Raw genomic sequence first — 16,161 nt, forward strand, 5'->3', positions numbered from 1 at the left:
TAAGTTCCCTGATCTTGAATCTCATGTTATATAGTAAATGGTGAAATCGTATTGTCCCCTTTATAACTGCATTTCTAGGAGATGCAGAGGTGTGAGATCCTGAATTTATGAGTCATAGTGAGAGAAAACCCTTAATGTTCTGCATGTTTTAAATAGCTCTCTGTCTCAATGCAAAAGATGGGACAAAAATACAGCCTGTTGACTTTTTATGGACAGAGTTCACTGTGTTCTTTTTTCTTCTGTTTTTCAATTAAAAAAAAATAAAAATCATTCTGTGTCTGCTAAATTTTCCCCTGCACTTGTTCTTCAAACACATAAAGCAGAAAAATCTTTGATTAGTTTGATTTAAACTCTCCCCCCCCCCCTTAGAAGAAATCAAAGATTCTTCTGAGTGAATTAAGAAGTTCTCCGAATTCTGTGGAATTGTAGTCGGCTTATTTCTGTATCTCTGGATCATGACTGAGTAATATCATAACTTAGCGGCTATTTTTCCCTCGATACACATATGTAAGCCCTATTAGTGTTAATGCCTTTTTGAAATGCTTCCCTCATATATTCAATATCTACTACTGATGTCCAAACCCTAAAGTCTTATGAGTTGCATGGCATGTGGCTATCTCTAGAGCTTAATAGAAAGTTGGATTAATCTCATAGTTCATCTTTTGAGCAGTAAAACTGTAAAACAGATGAAATGTTTTAATGTGAAGCTTTTATCTGAGACCTGTGAGCAAATAAGTCTTTTTCAGGTGCAGGGAAAGGAGTGATTTATTTAAAATTTTTTTTCTCCCCCTTTTATCTTGCCCAGTAAGACCATAACTGTAACGTGTGCTTAAAGGGGTTGTGTTGCAGAATAGTAGTACAATATTGTATTTATGACTGTCAAGAAAATGTACTTTGTTTTAAAATTTTGCTGCTTTGCTGCAGTTCATTGTCAACTGTCTTTGTGAAAATGGGACCAGGTCTTTGAAGGGCAAAAATCATCAATCTAGTTTCGGCCTAGTACTGTCCTCTTAGTTTTACTTGAGCATACAACGCTCAAGTAAACTATCATCAATCTAGTTTCGGCCTAGTATTGTCCTCTTAGTTTTACTTGAGCATACAACGCTCTGAGCATCCTGATCTAATGTTGATGTTATTCCTATTTTAAATGGGGGTGGGTGTGTGTGGACCAGGTGGCTACTTAAGCTTCTCCCAACCCAAATTGTGTGTCTGACAGGTTCAAATCTGCAATGATAAAGGGACTATCTTCCTGGTGTTCTTCCATTTTGATGAACTGTGACTCTGCGGGTTACCTCAAAGGCAATTAAAACATCAACTGCAGTACAGATAGTTAAAGTACCATCAGTTATGGTTTTTTTTGGAAGATAATTAATCTCCGGATGATAAATTCCAACACACGTTAAAATTTTCTTTTACAGATTTTATTCTCCTTGTTGTCTAGAAGATAACTTTGGTCAGACCTTTGAATACATACCTAGGAAAAGATGTAAAAGGCAGTTCATCCTCCACCCAAAGCCCGTCCATCCCCCAACTACTCTTTCCCACTTGCTTATCTGCACAAGAGGAGGCCTGATTCAACATGGCTGCTACAGCCCTTATGTTGGATCAGTAAAATTTATACAAAAAACTAGTGTCTGTGAGATGGAAACTGCGCTCCTGCGAGTTCAATGCATTATTTGGTTTACTGGATTGGTACCGGCTATGGTCCTACAAAATGAAGTATTGAAGGAGCTGGGTGGGTTCTGCACTGTGGATGTTGATGGGATGCCTCGGAAAAGAAGCTGCAGTGCATTGTGTGGGTTTGGCTTTTGTTGTGCTTTTCGTGTTTCGATATTTTTTTTTCAAGATTACTTCTTGGTGGCCCCGATACGGTTGTGTTTACAGAAAATTACAACAGCACAACTTGGTTACTATTGATCCTTTCTTTTCCTTTGTTTTATAATTCATGTGGTGCGGCAACACAGGGTTATTAGTGGAGTTATCTGTGGAATCTTTATAATAAGCTTTGATTAGTACTGAGCTGCAGCAATATAGGCAGAGACTGTTTAAATATGTACTGAGCTACCTTGTTTTGCTTGGGGAAGGAACACATTGATGCCTTTTGCATTTCATTAAAAGAATGAGGAAGATTTATGTGAGTGATAATGAGTTTGCTAGTGGGAAATAGGTGAAAAATTGAAATGATCAGGATATCAGGGTTTTTTTGTAATAAGAACACTTCTACTTTACTGATGGATAAACAAGGCAATTGTTTATTGTCCAGTGTTTTGTAGTAGAGCAGAAGAACCACCACAAGTTCTCTGCTGCTACTTCATGAACCAGACTTTGCTGGATGCAAGGGCATTGTTTTTGACATTTTAGGCGGTCACTGTTGTTTTTTTTAAGTGAGAAAAATACTTCATTAGTACCAGCATGTTTAAGAATACATTTTACTTTGCTGCTGTGTCAGGAAAATGCATCTTCTATTTATATTTACATCATTGCAAATGCTTAATTTTTTGTTTCGATGAGTAGTGTTGTAAAATGTGGTGCGTTCCTCTTTTGCAGAGAATTAATGTAGAGGCCAGATTGAAAATATGCCTTCATGAAAAAGTTTCTACAAAACTGATCCCATCTTGGCTTTAAGGTAAACAAATAAAAATAAGTATCAAACATCTATTCAAACTTTTCTTCTCATCATAGTTGTGTTTGAAAAAGAAATGTGAGGATATTACGTGCTCAGAACAAAGACAGCATTTCAACGAGTTAAGTTGCAAAACTTAGTGTTTAGTCAAAATAAAGTGTAAGCATGAGCCAATAATTTTGGGTAAGCTTCAGTAATTAAACAAAATGACAGTCAGTGGCATGAATGCTTATGTGTCTTACTGCCTTGGCAAGTGTCTGTTTTTGTCTAAAAATTGAATATGCATGTGAAGCAGAGATCACTATAATTGAATGGAAAATATGAAATTACGAAGGCAGCAAAGTATAAATAATTGAAAATCAGGTTGCAACTCTAGCTTCTTTATTTCATGAGCTCAGTTGCAAACAAAATTGCTAGAATGGGAATTCACATTTTTGTTCCTCTTAATTTTATTTTCATGGTACCATACTCCTGGTATAGAAAGTAAGGCAGTGAAAATGATGAAGGAATAATTAAATATCTGTAGGAAATTAAGAGCCAAACCAGAGACTAATTTTCAGCACTCTACAGTTTTCATTATATATCTATATGCTTTGGTTTCTCATGTATATGGAAGATGTATCCTCTAACACTGCATATTTTTAGTCTTTCTACTCCAGAATTGTTTAACTTACTGTGTTCCATGGTGATATGGCAAGCTTGTGTTGTGAAATTTTCGCAGAAAATAATTTTAACTTTATTGCTTGCAAGTATAGCTAAGTATTCTTAATCTCCACTGACTAGTCCTTTATCATGGCCATAGCTCATTCAACTCTTCACTGTGTCTTGTTTGTTCATTTGAAATCACTCAAAACAGGTAATTTTCAATGTTTGAAACTTTTTGGATCTACTTGCACAGCTATGTCTGTGGATGCAGGATCAGTGAGATTGCTATACTCAAAAAGCATTATTTTGAAGTGAAACTTTCTCTAACTTTCGATGTAATGGAAACCGCATGCTTCATATCCGTAGTATCGGGAGTTGTGATACTGCCACTTGCCATAAAAGCAAGTTCCAGGAAGCACAATACATTTGAAAAAAATCACTGTGAAAATATGTTCAGTTGTGTATTTGGTTTAAAGGCCCAGGTTTTGCCCCTAAGTGTCAGGTATTTCTAGAACCAGATCAGATTCAGTAGTTTTGCTTGTAAAAGGAGATCAAAATAAAGCTGTCAGGAATTCTTTCAAAAGAAGTGCTGGGCCTTCAGTGAGCCTGCCCATGGAGTAGGACAGCAACCCATAGCTGGATAAGAGTTTTGTTTTATAAATTTGTTCCGCCTGATGACACTATTGTGGGCTTGGTTGTATCTCATTTAGGGTGGGAATTGTGATTCTTCTCTAAGGACTTCATGAGAATTACAAGTTTTCTTTAAGGACTGTGGAGTTATTTAAATAAATTGCTACTAATAATTTTCTGATTTGAATAGTATTTAAATGCAGCTGCTCCTATAGTAAGACTCCAGGTAAGTGTGTATTAAAACTTGATATTTGACATACTTGGGAAATGCCCAAAGACTCACAGATGGTCAGAATGTCTTAGTATTAGCAAATATTGAACTCTAAATTGCTATCATGATACTGATACAGTGTTAATGAACTGAAGCTTTAATGATCTAGGGATCAAGACAGAAGAACTTGCAATGATGAAGTTATCTGGCTCTAGAAATTACAACAATATGCTTATAGAATTTAGGCAGTCACAAGAAATAAAAAAGCAAAACGGCATTTCCCAGTAGTTCAGAGAGGTATCTCTGTGTGGCCAGGATGGCTGTTTCCATGCTATATTTGAAACGCTTCCCGTAAGCACAGTAAGTGGTTACCTTGGCTAACAGATGGAGAGATGGGCTTGTGGAGAGGCTGCTGTCCCTGAAGATGGGAACTCTCCCGACACCTCTGGGCCATGTGGTCACAGCAAGAATCGTTTCAGATTCTTGTGCTTTCTCTCTTCGCTGTGTTTGGTGCTACCAAACCACTTTGACAGTTCGTTGTATCACAATGGTTTCATGGTTTAAATAGTTCTCAAGTTTCTGTTAGGCTCTGACATCAGAGAGAAATATTTAAGAAATCTGTTAGCGATCAGTATTGCGTTTGTCTAATTAGCAAATAGGCATGACTGTGCTTGTTATACTAAAGTAATTATAAAATGGACAACACAAAATCCTTTTTCTCACGCAATCTGCTTTGGGTGAAAATTACAGAAGTTTAATCTGGAAGTGAAAAAGAATCTTCAGTGACCTGTGTGGACACAACCAGAAGAAAATTTTGTGAACCATGAGACCACAGGAATGCTTTTGTGCTCTGAGGAATAAACAGTAGTAGTCACAATGTTTCCTTCTGTCCTGTAGAACTGTCTCCATCATGTAGTTTTTGACACAACAGTTGTTTCTGTGCATTACATATGCTTTGCTAAATTTCATTCATTTGATGTCTTGGTTCATGAAGTGTATAACAAACCCCCCAGGAGCCTTATAAAGGACTTGTGGGAGAGTAGGCGTTCTGGGTGATAGCACTGTTCCTTCTCTTACCAGTTCTTCATGTTAAATGTAAAAGTCTTGTGGTGTGTTTTTTTTTTTTCCCCTGGCAGTTGCTATATACAGACCATGGAGTAATTCAAAGCTGGAGCGACCATTGTAGTTGTCCTGACTGGAGGCAATAGGCGTTCCTTGGGATAATTATTTCTGTACTTAAAACAAAGCAAAAGCCTCCAATCCTGAAGATTTTGGTGATGGAAAAGCTCTAATGGTTCTTGGAAACATGCCCAACAGATTACCCTGTTGGAAAACATTTGCCCTGTTCTGTTCTTGAATTTGCGTGAATCAGCTTGAAGCACTGAAAATAGCACCTTTTTTTTTTTTGTGCTTACCTGCACAACCTCATGCTATTGTATTTCTGATCCTGGCTTAGTTATTTAGACCGCTGGTTAATCACACCCAAACTTCCACTAAAATATCAGATTAAGCTCTTTTAGCCTTTCCTTGTAAGGATATTTTCCAGTCTTACTCACGGTCCCTGTCCTAATAATCTCTAATCAGGCTCCTTTTTCAGTGATGGTTGACAGACCTGAAAACATGTCCCCATGGAGGTGTCAAAAATAGAAAAGGTAAGAGACACGATGTTGATGCTAAGAACAGTGGGTCAGTAGTTCTAGTTGTGGAAGTGTTACTTTGTTTCCATGGAATAAATTAGAGAACACATTTCTACTTCTGAGATCAATTGATTCTTATTTTTCTAGACAGGGTTTAGAATAGCATTTCCGCATGTTGAATGCCATTCTTCTGGAGTTAAAAAGCTGTCATCTGTTATTTTATTTTTTACAAATTCAAAGGGCACTTTAGTACTGTCAGCATGAGATCATCACTGTCTAATAATAGGCATTTTAGAAGATTTCTATTAATGTCGACTTTTAACAGAGCCCTGGTACTAAAAGAATTGTACCTTATAATCATGGTGTATCTTTCACTACAAAGCAATTATATGAATTGTCTGAATTGGCTAAAATCTATTAGCTATTAAAACTCAAACTGTTACTTCTGATCAGGAAGAAAGTCATCTTGTTTAACTTCCCCCTCCCCTTCACAGATCTCAGAGTGGGAGCCTGTGTGAGGGAGAAAAGAAAGGGAGCCTGATGGTGGTTAATGGCTAATGAATACAGCTAAGGATACAGGAATGGTTGCCTGGCAACGCAGGGAGGATGGGCTGAGGCCCCTCTCAGTACATAGGAGTTGACAATTGGCTCATCTCTTGAGCTCCTCAAGACCGACTTCTGCTTTTTTTGCATGTTTCATTCTCAATATGTGTCAGAGTTGGGTTAGATTTATATATTACATGTTTTGTTTCTATGTATTAATTATTTTTAAAAGAAACACAAGAAGAATGGAAGCAAATTAAGTGTTTTAGTTAAAGGAACAAATCATGTTGTGAATTCTGTCCCATGCAGTTAATTTGCTTTCAAGGCGAGAGCCATGTTTACTAAGAGATTTGCCTAAAATTGCAAGCTCTTAGATCTCATTCCAGCTCAAGTTATGTTTTCTTAGACTGAGAGCCCTCTGAAAATGACCATCGATACGCTCAATGCTGAAAGACGATGAGCTGGGGCTCGTGTTGTAATTGCAATTGAGACGATTGCCTTTTTCTGTGGTTGGAACACAGTTATGAAGTGACACATCTACTTTGTTTCCCTTCTTACAGTGAAATAGCATCAGGCTGAGAAAAGTGTGTACACTGAGGAGTATGGCAGACTTGACCTTGTACAAGTTGTTCTTACGACAGTTCAGGTGAATTTTGAACGCGGGTGTCAGTATGAGCTGTAGATCTTTCTGCTGCAGTATAATTCTATGTAGGCAGTGCTTCATTAGGGAGATGAAGGGTGGCCTTTGTTAATTTGGTGTTCTCTAGAAGGCCTTTATGGAAAAGCAGATGGACATTACCACGTGAATGTGTTTATCATTATGTGAATACTGAATTAGTAACTTTTTTCTTTTCCGTGGACTAAATTATTAAGGAAAAAATTGCAAATGGCTTGCAGACCCAGCTTGTGACGTATCTGGTAGGCTGTGTAGTTTTGATATTGCCAGAGGCAGTAATTTTCTTAGCTCTTTTGGCTCTCAAGAACAACTTTGGTGCCTAATGATAACGTGAAAGCTGTAGGACACAGATTGGATTCTTGTTTTGCATTGTTGGACAGGAGATCTACCTAGCCATTTTATGCCAGATTCTTCCACCAGGCAAAAAGTGAGGTCAATGTATATACATCTGCAGTTGTATTACCTTAGGAAGTCTTAAAAGAAAAAAACCCAAAACCTCTTAAGAGCAATTGTCACTTGCAGAGTGCTTACTTCCTTTTCTTCCTTTTTTTTTTTTTTTTTTTCTCGTTGGGTTCATTGTTTTTGTTAATAGCTGTTAAGACTGAAACTTTTTAGAGCATTTGGCACCCTGTGAAACCTGACCAGCTGTCAAAATATAGTGTGTTGTTCCTATGGAAATGTTTTGATGGAAGCTACAAAGAAATCCATTATGTTTACTGGACACTTTGTAATTATCAGACTTCGAATAATTAAACAAAAATCAGTGTTTTCATTTCACTTTTTTTCCCTGCACAATCTATTCTCTCTCTCTCTGTCCCCATGCAAATGCACAGAGGCAAGATAGCAGCAGCCAACTGTGTAGAATTACTGCCTTGTAACTGGAGAGCCTCAGAAAACCAGGTGAAAGGTTTGAAAAGCTTCAGTTTGTACAACCAAAGCCTTAAGGCAGTTGTCGTTAGCAAAATGGGTCTTTCTCCTTAGTTCTTCATGTTGTAAACTGTGGCTTCTGAAGTACTATTTATCTTTTTAATGGTTTAATACTTACGTTTCAAGCCCTGAGTTTGCCATAGGGTATTGAGAAATGTTTTGTGCCTTACGGTGATTCATGGGAAAGTTTGGATAAACTGCTCTGGACTGTTATTTTGTGGTAACTTGTGTTCTTTTAAGGGCAGTTTTGGTCTGGAGGTAAGATTGCTCCTTCTCCTCATCTGCATGTTTAAGTGTCTGCTGATATAGTTGTATTAACTTAAACATAGACACTATTACTGAAGCAACTGCATACTACACTGCTATAACAGAAACTTTGGATCCAAGTGTTTAAAATTGTGCTTTACTATATTAATGAAAGATTACAAATTCAAGGTTTATGAATCTGTTCATGTCAAAGATGTCCAAACTTTTGGCTATTTATTCCCATCTAATAGATTTTAAGACAGCAAAATACCATAAAAATTATTATAACTGAACCAAGAAAATAAGCAAGTGTCAATGAGATTTAAAAAAAATAATAATTATAGCAGTTTGTACAATGCAGTGCTTCTGAAAAAAGCCTGCCCAACTTCTGTAAGGTTAGCAGAAATGCTTTTTTATTTACAACCAAATTAAATAATTTTAAACTTTAAATAATTGTTGCCTAACTTGTAAGGAATCCAAGTGGGATACATTAAATGCTTTCAGCATGCTGTCAGAATACCTCCTGGTGTTTTACAAAATTTCAGTGCTGCTAATTTGTTAACATGTTGGTTATACTGGAACATTGATTAAGAAAACTTAGATAGTTTGTGTTTTAAAATGAAGCTTTAAATCAGCCAGTTTTGAAACTTTCAACCTATTTTTTGCATGGGTTATCTTTAATTTTCTTCTACTGCCTCATACTGTAGTAACTTCTATTGGGCTTTTGCTTTTCTTATGGGAGTCAAACATAGAAAGCCACAGAAAGATCAACCCAGAGAGGACATGAGATAAAAGATTTTTTTTTTTAATTTTTTCTTTAAATTTTTTTTGTGTACTATGAGCATAGAGTTTCTGATTCCTTTTCTTAGTTATGGACACAGAATTAAGTGATCTTCCTATATTTGCCTTCCGTCCTGTTTTATTTGCCTTACGTAATACCCTGTTGAGATACAGAGACAATTTATTGATTAAAGCATATGAAACAAGTGCATGGTGTGTAAGCAGGGAGAAAGGGGCACAGGTAATGTATTTTAGATCTCATTTCCTATGTTGTTTCTGTATTAAAAAAAAAATAAAAATCTATGTGAAAATATATTAAGCAATTCCATGACTGTATACTAGTAAATACAAAGCCAGCAGCTGTGTTTTCCAAGAATACATCACTGCAACTGGAATTGGGAAAAATAAAACTTTATTGCAGATTTGGGGAGAAATGGAAAACAATGCTAATCTATAAATGACTTTTTTTCTCTCTCAATTGGGGAGAATAAGATTTTGCTGTCTTTACTCTCTGGAAAAATATAGCTCATTCTGGTTTTTAGGAGTATTGCATAGATAATTCAGAGATGCAAACAACAATGAAGATTTTTATTCCATACTAGCAATGCTTTATGTATGGAGTTACTTATAGTAAATAATTGAACTAACTAGTTTGGAAAAAAGGAATTATTTATTCAGTCTGAAGCATAGTTCCAGTGTGATGCATGTGTCCTGCTGTCAAAGGAGGGTGTTCCAGGCCAGAATCTGAGCCTTGGTTTGTATAGTTCAAGTGCCGTGTCACGTACACATCTGGTTTTGCAGACTAGTTGTTAAAAACTAATGAGATGTGCTTTACTACAGGCTAATGAGATGTGCCTTATCTGCAGAGGGTTGTAAGCAGATGTGATGTGAAAGTATCTCACTGGAGAGGAGGAGATGGTAAATTACGGGTGTGCGGAACTTAGTCTGCAGGTATACGTGCATACCTCGTGGTTGCAGCTGCATCAGAGAGGTTGAGCTCACCTAACAGCTTGTCAGCACCAAAAAAAAGCCGTCTTGTTCCCATGTGCCATACTCTTTGTGGGCTGATGAACATTTTTGAAGTAGCAGAAAACTGAGAAGTGATCAGGGGAAAGTAAGTAGCTTTCTGCTGGCGAAACTGTGGGATCAGTGAACTGAATCAGCTTATAGCTTCAGGAGATGATCATACCCGGCACGAGGAGGCAGCACATCTACTGGCTATAAAAGCAATAAATGGCTGTAGGAATATCATTTTAGTGACAACTTTTTGTCAGAATGCTCCCTCATTTGTCGATAGGTGTGTACGCATCAAAAACATTTGTCAGACTTCCTATGCAGAGACTCACTGTTTAGCCTGGTTGATGATAGGACAAAGCTGAGTTTTGTTGCTTTGCTTTGCCAGCTTGTCGCACTCAATGGGATGTACGTATTGCAACTCACGGCATTTCATGAAATGGCTGTCTTGCTGTATGTGGCAGTTCCACTAAGTGAGGTAATTTGTTAGCATAGTATTGCTTCTTCATAAGATATACATACAGATATATGTGTATCTTTATATATACATGCACATATATATATATATATATTTTACACCTCTTCTGTTGGAACAGTCTTTAGTGACTGAAGATTCACACATAAAATTCTTCCTAACTCTTCTATATTTGCTGGGGTAGAAGATACTTCGGTGTCCAAGTCTTCACTGGCTTGAAGATCCATCTCCATATTAAATCCCTGTATTTTCTACAGTGTGTTTGTTTCAAAAGCTTACGTAAGTGGCTGGAATGCAAGCTGACCTACTTAAACCACTACTCTTCCCAGCTGTGCTAGATGTAGCTGGAGATGAGTGTTCATCTTGCCAAAATCTAAACACAAGATCGCTCTTTTTTGCGTTTTGAAGTGCTTTCTCTAAAAGGGTAGAGTAAGGATAAAATGGTGATTTATTTATTTATTTTTTTTTTTTTTTTAAACAGATTAGCTTTTCCATGTATCAGGTTGTTAGGCTTTGTGCTTCCCAATGTGATCTTAGAACAGTAAGATTTACTACTTAGTTGTGCAAGATGAAGTTGAGTATTGGTTAGCATTTATAGCATTGGCTCTCAGTTGCCAACAAATACTAGAAAAACATTTTTCATTCCATCGCCCTTTTGCTCTCTGTGTTTTAAGCTATTTACTTTTGTCATGCAATTTATCCTTTGCTTTCAATTATAACTACAAGATTCGTCAGAAGTAAGGGTGGTAGAAATAAATGGTGCAGCGATTTTTAAATAAAACAAACAGCATCTTTAAAAAGCACTCTTAATTCCACTGCTTTTGTAAATAATCAAGTGGAGTGAAGGGCAGTGATTGTTATACCCTTTTTGCTAGACCTTATATACTCTGCACTACTATCATTTGCAGGACCAAATTATAAAATGTCATCTTCCATGCATCAGATCTTTATACTTATTTGCATAATTTGATTTTGTTTAATACCAAACAGAACAAATTAGAAGGAAAAAGAAGCTAATTCTTCTCTTTCCTATCTCCTACAAACCGAGTTTATACTAACGTCTTTGAAGCTTCAGCTTCTGTGCCCTCATCTTCTAGCTGCTGAAGTCAGCTTGAATTGTTATTTATTTTCTACAGACTCATCTATGTTTTCATTAAGTAGGAAGTCTAAAAACACTAGAAGTGGATCAGGAGGCCATTGCTGATTATGATTGCTAACATTTTTTTTAGGTTTGGTATCTAAAGCTTTCTGAATGAAAACTGAGCAGCAGGAACTGATTAGAAAAAGATACTTAAAGAAACTTCGAAACAACATTTCAACAAAGCATCTGTTTTCTGTGGAGGGAAAAATACCTTTGTTGAGGAAAACTGTCAAAGTGCTCTTGTTTCAGGTTTCCAAATCAGGACTTTCAAAGTAGAGAGACACAGATGGTTTTTTTATGGTCATAAAGCTATCAAATGGGGTCACCAATTGAACTGTAGTCTTAGATCCCCCTCTGCTGTGTTACATTTGTCAATCATGTCAGGGCTGATAGATCTCAGCGAGACAGAACAATTATCCATAATTCAGGTATTGCAAAAAGTAATGTATGCATTATTAACAAACCAACAAAAATTAATGAAAACTCTGTGGACGTTTTGAACCTTGTTTGCCTCTGCATACTAATAAATTCCCTTGGCATGTGATTTTTCTCACTCAGCAAGGGATCAGGGAGAGCTGGATGTGCTTTTGAAAAAGGAGATTGCTCCTTTCTGCAACCGTCCTCCAACAAAGTGGCCAGTAGGGAAAAAAAACCTCCTGTTGGGTTTGGAAGCTCTAAATCTTAGTTCTCCTCGGTCCACATGGGTATGTTGCAGGTTACAGTGGTGTTTTGGAGACTTTTGTGGTCTCTTGAAACAAATAGAGAAAAGCCAACAAAAAACCAAAAGCATATTTGAACCCAAGAAACTTTCTCAATAGAAGACTCATCATTAAAAGTAGATATTTTCACCATAAAAGTAGTTTCAACAAAGTTAATTTTTTCTGACGGTAAGTAGTTTTCTGTCAAAAAGTCTGTGAACTGTAATTAGTCCTTAGAAATAAATAAGAACAAATATACTTTGTTTCCAGCTAAGCTCCAAAGTGGTGATGTTTGCATCTGTATGAAGTTTTATACCACAAACTCCTTGGAACTGGCGAAAAATTGTTTACCACAACTAGACTGGGCAATAAAACTCAAGACAAACCAGAGGAATGTGGGTTGAAAATCTCAGCCATGATGGAGTAAGTCTGTTTTGGGTTTTACTCACTGCTCAGCTCTGCGCGCTGTCTGCCTGCTGGCACGCAGTTGCTCTTTTTTTTTAGCGCATCATTTGCATGAACATTGAAAACGTATTTCACTGTGGTTTTTGAGACTGGTTATCCTTACTTTTGTATTTAATCCATTGTAATTGAGTAAGAAAATATTTTTCTCCCTCCCATCTCCTATTTTAATTGAGCTTGTGGGCTAAACAACTGCTTTTAATTTGGAGGCTAACCAGATAATACTGTTCCTTTTACTGTACCATTTTTCCACGGAACAAATAAATTAGCCACGTCGCTCTTAAAAACCAAACAAATAACCACCAACAACAACAAAAAAAAAATCCCTGCAAACACCAACCATATAAAAACCTGAATGTAAGTACCTGTGCTCCTCTGTTTTTTTTGAGGGAGACAGGATTGGCACCCTTTTCTCCTAGCACTCCTGCCATTGTTCAAAGTGAAATATCTGTAATTTTTTCCTGTGAAAAATGTCAGTCTGTGGTGCCAGACAGGTAGGCACTACAAGAAACTTTGACTGCTCCTCTCCTGCGATACGCTTTAAAACATTTAAAAGCTTTCCCAGAATCTGGATCACAGAGTTATCGTTGTGATTTATGTAAAAGAACTCTGCATGTTCCTGGTGCTTACATTTCAGTTCCAGATATGACTTGTATTATCTGTGCAATTTCACATGTAATAAGTGTGCCTCATTATTCACATTTTTAAAACGTTGAAACTATATTCTTTGGGACAGCACCCCACCCCCTTCCCGCTGCCCCAGTCTTTCTATTACATTTATAGAGTATGTAGCATAATACCTCTGGGAGCTTGAAACGCATTACTGAAAGAATGGCACTGTGTTAGCTGTTGATGATATTATTTTGCTTGCATTAAAATATCTGTAAAATGTCTAGATTCTTGAGTAGAAATGAGAGTCCTGACAGCGATTTGGTCAGCGCTGACAGGACCCTTTGCTTTTCGAAGGCTTTCAGTCGTGAGGGCCTCTCTCTCTAGGTTTGCCATGCTACTCTTGAAAACTTGTGACTCTATTCATATCCTCTGGCAAACCTTATCGCTGTTGGTGGATAGCACTCTCTTTCTAATGACACGGAACTTGGGCTTAGAGTCACTGCTGATGACGTTTGCAGTATGATGCAGTGATCTGTTTGGCATGGTGCTATGCACCGCGTAAGGTCTAGCTCTTTTCTTGCGTAGCCCTGATTGTTGTTATCTTCATTCTCCTTCAAATGCACTCCTAAGAATTAAGAAACATTGCAGTTGTTGTATGGCAAATATACAGAATAACTTTCTCTCTTCTTCAGGGAGCAGAACAAAACCACTGCATTTTCACATTTGGGTCTTTCTAGAGAGAGTGAATGAATTAAGAGCTCTTCCTTTAGAAAGCACTCCATTTAAATCATTGCACGCAAGTGGGCCCAACAGTTTTAGGAGAACATAAAACCAAGCTGGCCATTTCTCACCATCAGTCATTGTTGGAAGAGGGAGTGTGAAAAAATCTTCAGCTTCAGTCCTTTTTGCGCTATTCCCACTTGTAGGTTCGTTTCAGAGGAAGACGTATTTTCAGTGCTACCACTCTCATCTCTTGAATTCTTAAAACTATTTAAGAGTTAACAGAAAGTGATGTGATAAAATTCTAGAAGTTAAACCATATAATACTTTTGTAGGTGCTAAAAGCCTAAAATCAGAATCCTAGTCTTTAAAGGAAGCATTGGTACTCAGCAGCTGAAAAGCATAGTTATTTTTGTTGCCTTACATTTCTGTTTTCTTTGGAATTAGTAGCCCTTTTTATATGAGGGATGACCTCACAGAATGCAGTGTTGAAGTTAAAAACTAATTATTTCTCCCATGTTTAGAAGTTACAATAACGTAGGGTATTTAAGGATTTCTGTCTTTCAAGAGATGGATGGTTTGTGTTTGGAGAGGGCAGAAATGCCTTAGATGTTTTTCTTGTCAGTTAATTACCAAATATATTTTGCTTTGCACTGGAGAACTTAATTGATAAATAAACTTGCTGTTCTTGATTAAGTCTTTTAAATATAGAGCAACTCAAGCTTTTTTGAACATAGAAACTCAGCACTAAATTTCTGACTTGCCAAGTTTGATGGTCAAGGAGGAGTTTCTCTGTACAGGCTCCTCCCCTCTCCCCAGGAGGGGATATGTGCATCCTAGGTCTTGGTTCCCCAATCAAGCTAATAGTAAATGGTGCACTTACCATAGTGGCCTTGCTTGAGAGCTGAAATAAAGATCAGTGTGCAAATACTTTTTTCCTCCTTGTCTGAGGTGCCTTTTGTCAGCTTTGAGCTTCAGGAAGATGGTGCAGATCTCTTTTCGTATTAGAGACATGTTTGAAAAGCAGGAATAGACATAGACCCTTTAATAAAATCTCAGTATCCTTTGTTGCATGCTCATTTCATTAACTGTACTACTGGATACTTTCAGGAAAGGCCACGTAGGTTTGTCACTCTTGAAGTAATCACAAAGCCAGTGTAGTTCTTATTTATGCATTACTCTGCACACAAAAATAACAATTTAGTCTGTCCTTAAATAGAGGAAACCGCATTAGAACTGAGCTGAAAAAGACCTCCATCTACTAAATGGATGTTTCAATTGAATGTTTCATGCATACTTTCCAGTGGAAACTTAATAAATTAATTCAAAATGATGTTCAGCATTGGAACTGGAAGTCGCTGGTGTCTGTTGTGCAGTGGGGAAGATATTTCCCAGGTGTTTGCTGGAGTCTCACATCCTGCACTGAGTCTAAACTGGCCGAGGGCAGCTTCAGCTCATTGACAGTAATCGGTGTTCTAGGAGGGATGAGCCTGGAGAAACATGGGAACCACTGGCTGCAAATTTTGGGCCTTGAGCTGAGATTGAGGATAACGGGGGGGGAAAAAAAACCTAGCAAAAACTCAGCCAAACTAAAAGAAAATAATGAAGGGCTCATTTTTCAAGCATAAGTTCGTTTTGCATTTCTCTTTGCTTTCTTGATAAAGAGCATTTTCTGACTGTGGAATGGTCGATTTAACCCTGCTAATCTGATAATCAGGCAGAAATAAAGCCTGAGCTTTTGCTAGTAAACTCTTCATTTTGTGAACCAAGTGAGAAGTTCTTTTGGAATTTAGTGCTCAGATGCTTCAGGTTTGGGGTGTTTGATTTACTTTTTCAAGCAAAACTTGGCTGTTTAAGCACGGTAAAAGCTAGTTGCATGTGTGGATGAGGAAGGTGCACAGAAAAACTTGACAGTGATTCATTAAAGGACATAAAGTTGTTTTTTTTTACTTCTGCTTATGTAATGATAAGCTTGAGGAGCATTAGACTCTGTGGGGATATTCTTATTCCTAAATAAGACTTTTGCTTGAATTAGGGTAGTTTGTTTCAGAAATTCTACTTTAAAGGTAGATTTACCTAGCCTGAAATATCTTGAGAAAGTATCTCCAGTCGCCCCGTGTC

The 16,161-nt window shown here is 37.3% G+C and overlaps 1 protein-coding gene across 1 annotated transcript in view; it reads left to right on the forward strand.

Annotated features, from left to right (window-relative positions):
- The window catches only part of NAALADL2 (N-acetylated alpha-linked acidic dipeptidase like 2), a 429,638-nt gene that overhangs the window by 44,239 nt on the left and 369,238 nt on the right, over positions 1 to 16,161 (forward strand). The window contains exon 2 of the mRNA XM_026854960.1: positions 2,548 to 2,626. The gene's annotated coding sequence lies outside the window, so the exon portion shown is untranslated. The remainder of the gene's footprint in view (positions 1 to 2,547; positions 2,627 to 16,161) is intronic.

Source organism: Athene cunicularia (genome assembly GCF_003259725.1).
Source record: "Athene cunicularia isolate RWA chromosome 9 unlocalized genomic scaffold, athCun1 chr9_part1, whole genome shotgun sequence".
Classification (NCBI taxonomy): domain Eukaryota; kingdom Metazoa; phylum Chordata; class Aves; order Strigiformes; family Strigidae; genus Athene; species Athene cunicularia.